At 30.8% G+C, this 13,555-nt stretch overlaps 1 protein-coding gene across 6 annotated transcripts in view; it reads left to right on the top strand.

The window, feature by feature from the left end:
• Nucleotides 1–13,555, top strand: part of Csmd3 (CUB and Sushi multiple domains 3) — a 1,105,037-nt gene that overhangs the window by 217,224 nt on the left and 874,258 nt on the right. The gene's annotated exons all lie outside the window — the stretch shown is intronic.

Raw genomic sequence — 13,555 nt, 5'->3', positions numbered from 1 at the left:
AATTCATGGCAGTAGTAACCCAAGGAAATCAAACACAGTTAACATCTATTCCAGCATTGTCAGTTAGCATGTGAATTATCTCGGGCAAATCATATCAACAATTTGAGTCTCATATATCTCATTCTGTCAATGAAAAAAAAATCCCAACCTGTTCCATTTGTCGTAAGTGTTCTTTCAATGTTGGGTCCCTTTGTGGCTTTGCTTCTAATCTTCCTGCTATTATTATTGCTGTTGTTTCTACTGCTGCTGGAGGTATAATTGCTATGATTTCTACTATTAGCTATTATTTATTTGAATACTCAATACGTGGTAAGAAATTTAAAAGCATTATTCCCTTTAAATGTCACAATAGTAAATTGAAGTCCAAATATTTAAAAATAACTGCTCAAGATTACTCAGCTAGTAAATATTAAGAACTATGAGAATCTCAGAGTTTACTCTATCTGAAAGTTAACAAGTTTCTCTGCCATAGTTTTGTGAATGGTGGTAAAAGACACAAGACTCTTAGGTCAGGAAATAAGGATGGTTTTTATTTACAGCAGTACTAAGAGTCAATGTAAAGAGATTTATACAAGATCCTCAAGCCCTAATTCCCGTAGAATGTTATGAAGAATATGAGATACCAGCATACATAAACACACATCATAGGACATAAACCCTAAGTAAGGAACCTGAATCTTTTATAACAGAAAGCAAGCACACCAACTCTTTTTCTAGAGAAAACTATTTCCATCTTACAAGTTTATAAGAAAATTTGTCTTGCTGTGGTACAAACTTTATTTATATTGTTGGAGGCTATTTTCTATATAATCATCATTGAAAACGGTCTGATATGAAGAGCAAAATGATAGCTAGAATTTCTGCTCACAAGATGTGCAGAAATATAAGAATGAAGCAGTTCTCCTAAGAGTAAATGGAATGTGGTAGGGAGGCTACGTTTAAACCATTCTCTCTAATTCCAAAGCCCGAGCAATGTTAAATTTGACACTTCACAAAAAAATAATTTGTGACTCTTAAATGTAGTTTATTATAATTAGAGGAAATAGAGTTCTATATGTGAATCAGCCAAAATAAATAGAGGCTTTAAAAAAATAAATCATCCCAATTCAAAAATCTTGTTAAAATACTTAAAACCGAATATTTTTAAATGTCATAAGATACTTAAAAGCAAAAAGCATTCTATGTTATGGAACTCCTTCTCCATCTTAATTTAAATGATCGCGCCCATTGTCATAAAGACCTTACTCTAAACTTACTGACTAGAGTATTAAAGAAAAATTTGCATTATCTTGGAAACTATTTCTTTAGTTATAGTGAAATGAAGAGAGAGAGGAAGAAATAACTAAACCACAATACTGTTAGAGTTCAAGGTACTAGCAAATTAGGTACATGCTAAATTATTATTTATTTATAAATAAATATTCATTTATTTAATAATAATAAATAAATTATTATTTATGCTAGCTCTATCTCCCACTTTTCCTTACTACCTATTTCCATATCCTCCTACCAATGAGGATATACAGCCATCAAAACTAATTTGAAATGGGTGATTTCAACTATTTTTCTGTCCAAATCTAACCCTAGAGCCAACACTTAAAACTATTTTGTTGCAGTTGCCATTTATTTCAGGGTTAAACTCTATTGCCAGAGTGTGTATCCTACTTGCCCTACTACTCATTCTAAAGTCCCTACAGGCTTATTTCCTTTGACTTTCACTCTAACCTCCGTGGTTTTTCGTCTATCAAAAAAGTGGCACCCTCTGTGTTTGGAAAGTCTGCCTGTTTAATTCCAATCTGCCAAGCTCACCTTTTCTTCTTCTCAGCAATAATACTAATGAATGCATTTACTCATTCAAGTGTATTCATTAAACGCCTGCCCTGTGAAAAGCAGTATTTCAAGTGCTGAGGATCAGAAGATTGATTAAGAAACAATTTCTGCCTTTAAGAACCCATTGTCCAGTGGGGCAGATTGTAATGTAATCAAGTAATTACAATAATGTGCGATCATTGCTTTAGTGTCAGGATTTTGACACCATGAAGAAGGAGGCACCTTGATAAGGAAGGTATTAATATCTCCCAGTTCAGTGCATGGAAGTTCAACTAGGGATAACACTTTAAGAGAAGATTTCACAGAGGATTGCTAAAAATACAAACTATATAGAGCAAGAACATTTGAATGAGGCAATAATTCACGTAGAAAGTACAATTTTTTTTCTTTTCAGTATCAAAAGTAGTTCTCATGTGTTACTAATATTCACTGACTAAGGGTAAATTCTAAGTCATACTTCATAGAGCACATGATCTAATTTTCTAAGATGCAATTTATCTCTCACTAACCATTTTTTTTTATTAAAACTTAAATAATGGAGGACTAGAGTATTTGCAGTGTGTATCATCATCATTCAGTTCAAGGAAAAGATAGGAGACTACTCAGTCCATGCCTTCCCTTTTCTGCTCTTTGCCACTTGATAGCATACTGATTCTTTAATTTATAACTTTGCAGGGGGCTGATAACTCTGTAATGATCTACTTATTGCTTCCCCTGGAGTTTACATAGACTCTCTCCTTGATGAAACCTTTGCTTTTAGTGTTCTTTGACACTTCCTAACAATGATAGTTTAATTAAGGAAAAAATGAATGCCACATCAACCTAGAGGGTATATTGCAAGAATTTTTGTATTTGTTCACAGGCAGGAATAATTTTATCAACACCATCTGCTAGTATTTGTAAAAGGCAACTAACTGCCTGCTACTGAGCTAAGCAATATTCTGTAAAAAGTGAAGCCTAATGCCTATGCTGTAAATCTGGAATGAAAATACCTGGAGCACTTGACTTTTCTGCACCCTTTTCATTCAGATACTTCCATGACATTTATTCCCACTGAGCTTTGATATGTTCTCAGAGTCCTTCTCAACACAATGCTACCAACACTGCTTACTAATTAAGACAGTTGCTCTTCCTAGATTAAAACTTCTAAAATTCATAATGATAGTCTGTATTCAGAATAGTATTTTTATAAACATATTCCAGGGAAAACTAATGAAATCATATGTAAAAGACACACCTAAATTATAGTGTTCTATGTAAACCTGAACTTGAGTTCACAAAATTTTTTAACAATTTAATGCAAGAATGAATGTATTAAGATTTATGGACTCAGTCCGAAAGTTTAAGGTAGTTTAAGGAACTTATAAATTTTGGGTTAACCAAAGAAGTTTTTAGAAGGATATTATATTGTCTGAAGATCTGAGTTTATTTTTTAACCAAAAATGAACACCTAGGAATTCATATGAGGGTTTGGGGATAACATTGCTCAATGAAAGACTATGATGCTATGAAATGTCCATGGAGTTTATTTGATCTTATAGACAATATCCTTTTAGGAGAAGGCTTGGATGTTAGTGATGTATACATGTCATGTGGTCATTTGGTGCTCTGTGACCTAAACCAAGTATTTGACAGTAGATATAAGCAAAAGGGCTAACAAGGGAACTATTGCCTCCAACAAAGCAACATGAATTTCAGTTAGCAGTGAAGAGTAAAAAGGGCCTTCTAAGCTTTTTTTGGAAGTTAGATTCCACTACACCATGGTGCATAAAATGACTTCTAAAAGTAGAACAGTAGATTTCTCTGTCACAAGATACTATTGTTTTCCTGCTGGAAAACTTGATCAACAATTTTGGATCAAAGTGTAATACCAAAACATAGAACTGGACAGAGTGAAAAAAGACAATGGTTCGAGAAATGGAAAGAAGAGGGAGGAAAGCTTCAGCCAGATACTCTCTTTTTTTTTTTTTTTTTCTTTTGATATTAGTAATTGAACCCAGAGGCGCTTAACCACTGAGCCATATCCCCACTCGTCTTTCTTTTTTATTTTGAGACAAGGCCTCACTGAGTTGCAATTAGGGCCTCACCAAGTTGCTAACCCTGGCTTTGAACTTGCCATCCCCCTGCCTCAGCCTGCTGAGCTACTGGGATTACAGGCATGCACCACATCACCTGGCTAGCCAGATAATTTCTGTATGCAAATTATAACAAAAACCTCCAAAAGAAGTAGTGAGTTAACTAATGTAAGGATGTTTATTGTGTTTCTATGTTCTGTTATTGTGCTATATCCAGTATCTGAAAACCATTTTAAAAAGGCATTTAATAAAAAGCACCATTTATTCTGTATCTTGATTTCACATGCATAAATGCAACATTCATTCAGAAATATGATACTATCTTTACAATAAATCAATCATTGCTAAATCTCAAGGAAAAATAATATAAAAATACAAAACTACAAAATACTTTATTGAGTTAAAACATTTCATACTTCATAGTACTTAAAAATTAAAATATATTACAAATTTAAAATATAAATATATTGTATTATGATTTTTTAATTACTAGATCAAAATAGTTCAGTTTTGTTTATTTACTGTAACATAAATTTTTAACATTTTTGGTAACTAAAATCTACAGGTCTTTAAAAAGAAAAACATTTGATTAAAAAACCTTGCAAACTACTCTTTTTCCTTAAATCTACTTCCAAAAAAGATAATATGTTATTGTAATTCCCTGAATCATAGACAGAGTAACATTAGTGGTAAATTGTTTTATTATGTAAAAAGAAAAGAGCTCGAATACACTGTTGATTATCAAAATGTCATGAGTCACACATTAAGAATTCATTTTGAGGATCACGGCATTGATGGTTTAATTAAGTTAATTTTCAACATGTTATTTTAAATATTATCTCAAAATATTTTTGACCACAGACTTTTGAATTTTGCCACCATACTTGCCATTTTAATCTGAGAACATAATCTGGGTATATTTTGCTTTCATTAATCCCATCATTTCCTAGAAAAAGATCTAGTCTTTTAAGGTGAATAGTAATACTTGATGTTAACAAAGAAAACATTTTGTGCACACCTTTTAATGAGCCAGCAAGTTAGGTCTGCATTATTTAGTAAAAGGAGTATATTATCACCTCAAACCCTGCCAGCAAAATCCCAGTGATATGAGGCCATAAGGAAAACTTTACATGTGTCACAAGTCATTTTCTATGTCTTCTTCACTTGCTGGAAAATGCAGGCTATTACCTATTTCTATTATTGTTATGACTAAAATGGGACAAATATGCTGATTTATATGTAAAGATATATTTTATAACTTTTATTTATTTGTACTGACCCACAAACAGGCCTTGTAAAGATATATTTTTGACTATGAATATCATATGGAGACATGGGTTATATGAATGAAAACTGATAGCACCCAAGAATGATATATTTGGTTTCCAAGACTTTACACACAGTAGAATTAATTTTTCTCAGAACTGTAGTGATTAAGGGAAATTTTAAGTCACACATTTAGATTGGGATCAGAAAGTTATATACATATTTGTGAAAATATGTTTTCCAATATGCTTTAGAAATGTGAGCAATTCTGAGTTACTCATTTATTGAAGTTCCCTAATTTGAAGTATATTGAATAATTAAAAATATATTAAGAACTATGCACAAGCTACACTACTAAGTAAGAATGAAACAGCTCTAGGCTTCATGATACAGTGCATTGAGTATAAAGCCTTGTATTTTTAAAAATAATCTAAACGAGTCTTTTTTTGCTATTGCCCAAGTGTGTGTAAAAAATAGAGTGGTGCACTTTTATAAGCAATGTGTGCTACTCTTTCACAGGTTTCCTCTGCTGAGAGGATAAAACTGGACTTCCTAATTTTACCATATAATCAGTCTGTGCTCTGCTGCTGCAATGATCAGCCATAGCTTTAACATTCCACTCATACATTATTTTCTCCAGTTTATATTTGTGAGTTGTGTCTTCCTCCATTCAGAAAGTCATTTACTTTTTTTTTCACCATGCATATATAACAACTCAAATATTTTTGTTTACTTTATTGTTCTAAGTTTTCTGTTTCTTCATGTATCACTTTTATTTTAAATTCATCCACTTGTTTTGACAATGAAGATATAATTAGATCTATGTTTTTAGTATTATGCTATTATAATGTATTATTGATTTACACATTTGTTGTTATCAGGAGAAAGTTTCACTTTCTTTTTCCATGCAGTTACTACAAAAATGCTGATAACATATATTTTCAAAATCAAAGACAAAAGTCAGACTCTTTCTGAGGCAACTTTATCTGGTTTATGCCAATTCTGTATAACTGGGAGCCATATGCTTCTTTGGAGGCTTTTGTACTTTTGGAAGTCTTATTTTGTTTTCACAAGTAAGAATTTAAAAAGCAAATTTTATAAATACCATATCGAACTGTTTAGAAAAAGTTTATATGTTTGAAGAAGATATAAAAATATAATATATATTTTCATTTAATATATACATATCTCTTCTAATAATAATGTTCTCCAAATAAATGCAATTTTATAAGCACTTTTTCTAACATAAATCTACATTTTACAACATGTAGAAAGAAAAAAAAATATGTATGCTTGCGTTGTTCAACAAAGCATTCATATTATGACATAGGTTCTTAACTTCAAATGATGGAGTGCACTAAGCCAAAAAAGTATTGACAGCTTCAGAATCCCCCATTATAAAAATAGACTGTTCAATGCATGATAAAAACCCTGAAAAGCAATCATCTAATTTCCTGCTAGGATATAAACTCAGTGAACCACAGCAATGACCATCTGGTATTCTGTTGCTATTTGGAAAGCCACCTTACTAAATATGAGGTAAAATAATTTAGGATGAATGAATGGAAGAAGGACAATGATAGCCACCAAAAAATATTGAGTAATGCCATGCTACATATATTTTAGTAGAGTACCTCCCCATGAAAAATTTCATGTTTTTTCATTAGGAAAGCATGATAAGAATTTTTATATGAGTAATTTCAGAAAAACACTATACATTTTTGATCTCGGACTCATTCTCCCCTGTGCAGTTTTGCAGGTTTCCTACTAATTTTGGAAGTTACTTAAGAAATATACTATTTTGAGGCATTTGGTGATAAAAGTACTTCCAGAGTTAATAATAGAGAACAAAATCTGAATACCGAAACTAGGTCATTACAAAACTTAACTTTTAGTCTATTGATTAATATGCTTAAAGTCTAAAACCTTTCTATATTCATTTCCCTTATGCTTTTTCCAAATTTAAATTCTGACACACAAAATTTTTTTCTTTTTATTATATATGTATTATAGACATAAAACCGACTCTAAATACTTGAAATCTTGAAAGGAGCTTGGAAAAATAATTAATATTTTCTATATTTATTATATGAACCAATTCCTTGTGTTTTTTTTACCAAGGTAATATTCTCTTCATTTACTAATCCTTATATTTATATAAAATATTAAGGCCACTCATTGCATACTTATATTGAATTTATAGATAACTTTAAAAAGCAGTATTTGCAGCCTGAAATATGATACATATAGCAAACAAGAAAAATTAAGTGCAAATTAAAAAAATAATAGGAAAGTAATATGAAGCCAAGAGCAAGATTAATACAAAAAATTCAAGTTCTGATCCCTTACATGCTTGTTGGGACAATTAGATTGTTGACAATCTAAACAAACCTGGAAAACATGATTAGTCAGTCTCAGAAAGTAAAAGTAAACAATTTAAGAATTATCTATTGTAAATACATCATGTAATGTAATTTAATGATCTGCATTCTCTATAATTCAGTACTATAAATTTTTGGAATGACATTTCCAAGTCTGCAGCACATTTTTTAACTCACTTTTTAATTAGTACATTATAATTATGCATATTGATAGAATTTGTTGTTATATATTTGTACATGCACATAATATAACAATATAAGTTGGCCAATATCACCCCCCAGCACTTTCCACTTTCCTCCCTGCTTCCCCTCCTTTGTCCCTGTCCTCTACTGATCTCCCTTTAATTTTTAGAAGATCTATCCTCACCTTTCTTTTCCTTTTTCCTCTCCAGCTTCTGCATATGTAAGAAAACATATGACCCTTAACCTTCTGAGTTTGATTCTGATTTAACATGATGGTCTCTACTTGCATTCGTTTTCCTGTAAATGTCATAATTTCATTTTTCATGGCTGAATTGTAGCATATATTTTTAATGATATAGAAAATGGGGTCTTAAGTACCTGTATGAAGACATGAATTGTGTGACTCAACTTTCTGTACAACCAGAAACATGAAAAATCGTATTCTATATGTGTACTATGAATTGAAATGCATTCTGCTGTCATGTATAAGAAATTAGAATCAATAAATAAAAATTGATATTAAAAACGATTGAGGATTATATTCATAGAATAAGTATAATCAAAAGACACGTGCCATGCCTAATGTCACTGGCAATGTACAACCAATAGTCTAAATTTAGTTCTGATCCAATTTTTGCATATTTACAAAGTTGAAACTCTTTTTTGTAAATTTGTAATTTGACCTGTAAATTATTCATCTAAAAACAGAACCAGAAGAATAATGTTTCTGCATGAATATGCTCTTAATTTTCTTTCCTTTTTAATCATTCAAAGGATGTTTAATTTTAAAATTGAGTATTTTATATTTTCAGATTTCAAATAGAAAATTCAATATGATTATAGTTGACAAAGATGTTATGCTTAGCACTAATTTTTAACTCCTTTTTATAGATACAATATTATTTTTATATTAATATTCAACATTTCTGGATTGTTATATGTTGCATTTCTCACTATTCTTTTAAAAATGATTATTGCTGCTAAATATTAGTATCTGCCATAAAAAAAACAAAGGAGATGAAGTCATTGTCAATAGAGTTATATGTTTATGATCACATTACAAAGTACTATACATCTATAGTAGTATTGGGCATTGTGTTAGTCTAAATATTTTTTCAAAACGCAGATGATGACTAAAAGGTTAATAATAAAAATATAAAAATTATAACAACATATTTACATATTAAAGGATAAGTATTTATATTTATACTCATAACAAATATTTGTTAATTGAAAATGAAAAGGAAGAGGTGCATTGCAATTATTGATTTTAAAGATCATATGACTTAAGAGAGATGTACCTAAATATTCATGGCAATAAAATATAAAACTCCATCCTGAGAAAAGGTACGGAGAAGATATTATGGAATATCATAATCAGTTTCAAGGTGTATCTTATAGGGAGATTAATATTGATGGAAACTTAAAGAATACATTTTATTGCCTCCCTCCTTTTCATGCCTTATATTTTGAAATCCTCTCCATGTAATAACCCTTTTAATTGTCATATGCTCTACAGTGGAAATTATCAGGATTCATGTTTTATTGATGAAACCAAGGCACAGTGAGGTTAAGAAAAATTTACAAGTTGATACAGCCGTTAAAAGGCAGAACTAAGATTTTAATTCAAGCACTTTGGCTTCAGCTTCATGTTCTCAACCATTGTATAAATCTCCTTTTCTAGCTATTTTGATTATAAAATTTTCTATTTTTTGCTTTTTCTTTAATCTAAAGCCTATATAAAATTTTCTTTAAATAAAATCAAATCAACTATGTAATCATTTTTAATTTAATAACACACTTTCCTCTTAAGCCACTGTCCTTTTCTTCCACTTTATTTAAATTAAGCGTTTGTCAATAATAGTTTTTGATTTTTCTCTTTGTACCAATCACTTTATCAACCATTCAAGGTGTTTCCATGGGTAAAAATAGAAAGAAACTTTAAGTTAGGGAAAAATTTAATCTTATATAATGTGTAGATTCATGTAAGTGTTTATAGCTTTTGTAAAAGAACTCTTACAAGAGACACTGAAAGAGAATTGACTTTTGCTGATTGAGATAAGTGATGGGAGGGCAGGTGAATAAGAAGATTCAATATGAAGATTAGTTTCATCATTTTTTAAGACAGGTTTGGAGCCTGGGCTAAAGAATTTGAAACTTGTCCTCTAGGCCTGAGTAAGACATTAAGTATATTTGAATTTTTTTGAGATGGTAAGCTACTCAGATGATATTGCAATTGCTGTTCATGTGAAAGTATACATCAAAAAGAAGAAATCATCAGCAATAGATGGGTGGTTTGGGTCCTCCATTTTTTCGTGTGCATGTGTGCATATACACACATAAATGTGGAGAGAAATTTAGAACAGTTGAGAGAATTTTCTATTTGCCATTTCAACAGAAATAACACAGCTAGTATTTATTTATTGCATGTCCTAAGCATAGTTCTAAACATTATATAAAATTACTTCATTTTATCCTTACAAAAACATCAATTAAGTATTATGCTTTTCTTCTTCACAGGGAATAAAACAAGTTGGAGGAAATTACAAATTCTGCCAATGTTTACATTAGGTTAGGAATTAAAACCTAATAAAACTATTTCAGTAACATCTTTGTAAGATTCTAGAACCTGTATAAATTTCCAATGATGGTGATTTTTCCAATGCACAGTACTCTCAATTACTGTCATTCCCATTCTTCTAGCTGAATTGATGGTAACCATCTAATGTGCATTAATAAATCTTTCTTTTTAAGAAACTTATTATCGATGATAACATTAAATAACATTGCTGAATTTTTCTCTGTATGATTATGAAGGAAAATTTTATTAAGGTTATTTCTCATGTTATTGTAATTCAATGTATGGCTTCTCAATTATTCACCTTTAAATTTGTTGCCAAATTTTATAGAGAGATACAATTGGAAGTATTTAACTTCATAGCTTTAAATTGTGCTTACTGAACTCATTTCTATTAATTTGTGTTTTCACATAAAGAGTGATTCTAACCATAGTTATTTACAAAACTGTCAGTTATCTTCATTTATTCATTTTCTCACATACAAGATTTGTAGAGTTGTTTTTCTTGAGTACTACCATTTTGATGAGCTTACAAGTGGTAAAATCATTCCTTCAATACATTTTTGACTGAGCTGCCAGCAGGGATAATTACCAGTGGTTACTTCCATTGTTTTTGTTTGTTTGTTTTGTTTTGGTCATTTGAACAATAATGCAATCAATTTATATCCAGGGATCTTTAGTATATTTTCTATTATGTCTTTAGAACTAATTATTATTGAGGAGTACTTTAATCATTTAATGAGAACTTCAGTTTGTTACACTGACTATTAAAAATTAAACTTAAATTAACTCCTTCAATCCTCAACTTCAGCTCAAGAGAGATATTATAACAGGTTTCTAAGGAGATGTTTGAGATGAAGTGACTTTGGTTTAGGGGAAAAAATGTAATGGCTTGAGAAATCTTAAGAAATTTTAAAAACCTTTTATTTTTAATACATAAAAGTTGAGTAATTGTGACTTGGCTAGAATAGGTAAAGTCACATGGAAATAACAAATAACTACAATCTCAGTAACTTCATAAAATAAAGGTACATTTCTTTGCTCAGTCTTATCTAATCAATACTGTCAGACACATGGACTTCACTTGTTGCAGTCCCCCAGGGAAACTCAAGGTCATAAAGACCCCATCTCAGAACATGCTCCTATAACTGCTAGGGCAAAGGAAAGAATAAACAACAACAAAAGAAACACATGGTAATCACACACTTGTTTTAAAAATTTTGGTTATGAGATAAAACAAGGAAAGTTCATTTTATATTTCATTGGCCCAAACAAGTGACATCACTGTTTTTACTTCAAAACAGAGAAATATAAGCCTAGTCCACATACAGAAGAGTGAGAATATTTGGGAACATTCAGAACACTTCCATGTGGCTTCAAAGAATAGACATTATACCTGGAGTTCCTAATGTCCCTTTTCTTAATTGAAAAGAACCTTCAGTACTCCCTAAACAGACAAAGGGATCTCAGATATTTGAATAATATGGGTAAATTTCTTTAGAAAATCTAACTACTTTTGTGTCTTCAGAAAGAATGAAAGAAAATACAACTAGTTGTTTCTGTTTGTTCCAAGAATAAAATTGGGTAACTTGCATTTTAAAACTGTTTTTTGACAGTCAATTCAAATAATTATTTCAACTTTATTGTATTTTGATCTCTTCTATCTCTTGATAAAAGTAAAATTGAAAAGGCAGAAATAATCTATGGGCATCTTCCCTTTTGTATGTATAGTCTATCATGGTACAGAAGTTTGTCTCTTGTTCCTGCTCCTATGCTTATTGTAGAATCAGCAATGTAAGCCTTCTTTCTGTTAACATCTGCTGACTGATTTGATTTTTCTTTCTTTCTTTTGCCCTGGAAGTATTGACACCACATAGGCTTAATGCAAATCTGACTTATTCAATCACAATTTTCTGTACACATAGTGGTGAGAGCAATATACCTTGTCTGCCCTAGATGTTTGTGGACAAATACTCTCATGTTAAATTCTACCCATCATTTTATTTTCTACTTGTGTTTGGAAATGATTTTATAAGCTTTAATGATGGTAGGTGATTTATAAATATATTCCAAGAATTGCATTTCCCCAGGAACCTCACTAGAGTTGGAAATATTATGGCTAAAAATTCAGAACAATGCTTTATTTAGCATTGTAATTTTTCAGAGAATAGCATAAATTTGATTTCTTTGCCTTTCTCTACAATGTAGCCATTTTTACAGCTGTCACCAAATTAGATTTAAATTCAGCATAGGAAGTTATGTGTTTAGAGACCTAGGCTTAACACATAACTTCTGAAAATTTAACTACTTCCTCATGTTGAGTGTCTATTTCTGAAATGCTGAATGTTAACAAAGCATATGAAATGCACCATTGTTTTCTTCAAACCAAAGATTATTGGTGTAAATTTTTTAAGACAGACAATGAAGTGCATTTAAGGGTTAACAATAAATAATGCTATTTAAAAAGTTAATTTTTGGAATAAATAGTATCAGATGAAAAACTGTACCATATAGGAATTTCCCAGATTTTCATACAATTTTGAAGAAATCAAAAAGAAAAAAAATAGGACATGATCCAAAACGATGAGTTTTTGAGATTTTGCCCTACTTTGCCACAACATGAGACTCCTGAGTCAATGACAAAGGACATTATTAATCTAAGCACAAACAAACCAGTCTAAACTGCATAGTCAAATCAAGTCTTTTAGCAAAAGTTATAGGCAATATGACATGTCTCTGATGAATTCTGTTATTCATGGAGCTTGTTTCATAGCTGAGGAATCCTGAGTTTAGCAAACCCAAATATCATTATGTTTAATTTTTTTGAAGAACTTCCATACTCTTTTCATAGCATCTGCACATTCTTTCCAGCACTGCACAGATATTCCAATGTCTCCTATTCTTCAGCAACACTTTTAAGAGTAACATAAGGGGTGTGAGTTGATCTGTTAGTGCCAACTTAATATTAATACAAACATACCTTGATTCTCTAATATCTTACAGAAAACGGCATCCTCTGTTAGAGTCAGATACTGTGAATGTACAGTAGTAAAGAGAAAAACTAGACAGGTTCTGAAAATTTATCCATTGTTTTAGGATGCTAGACACTGGGATACAGCAATAAAGCAAACAACAACAGACAAAAATCCCACTATTATGAAGACAACAGTCAAAAAGAAAGACACTTATACATAATAAAACATAATTACAAGTTGTGATTGGTGGTACAGAGGAAAAATTCT

This window comes from Marmota marmota, unplaced genomic scaffold, assembly GCF_001458135.2.
Source record: "Marmota marmota marmota unplaced genomic scaffold, marMar, whole genome shotgun sequence".
NCBI lineage: Eukaryota > Metazoa > Chordata > Mammalia > Rodentia > Sciuridae > Marmota > Marmota marmota.
The sequence above is the reverse complement of the archived record's forward strand: the minus strand, read 5'-3'. Positions and strand labels throughout refer to the sequence as shown.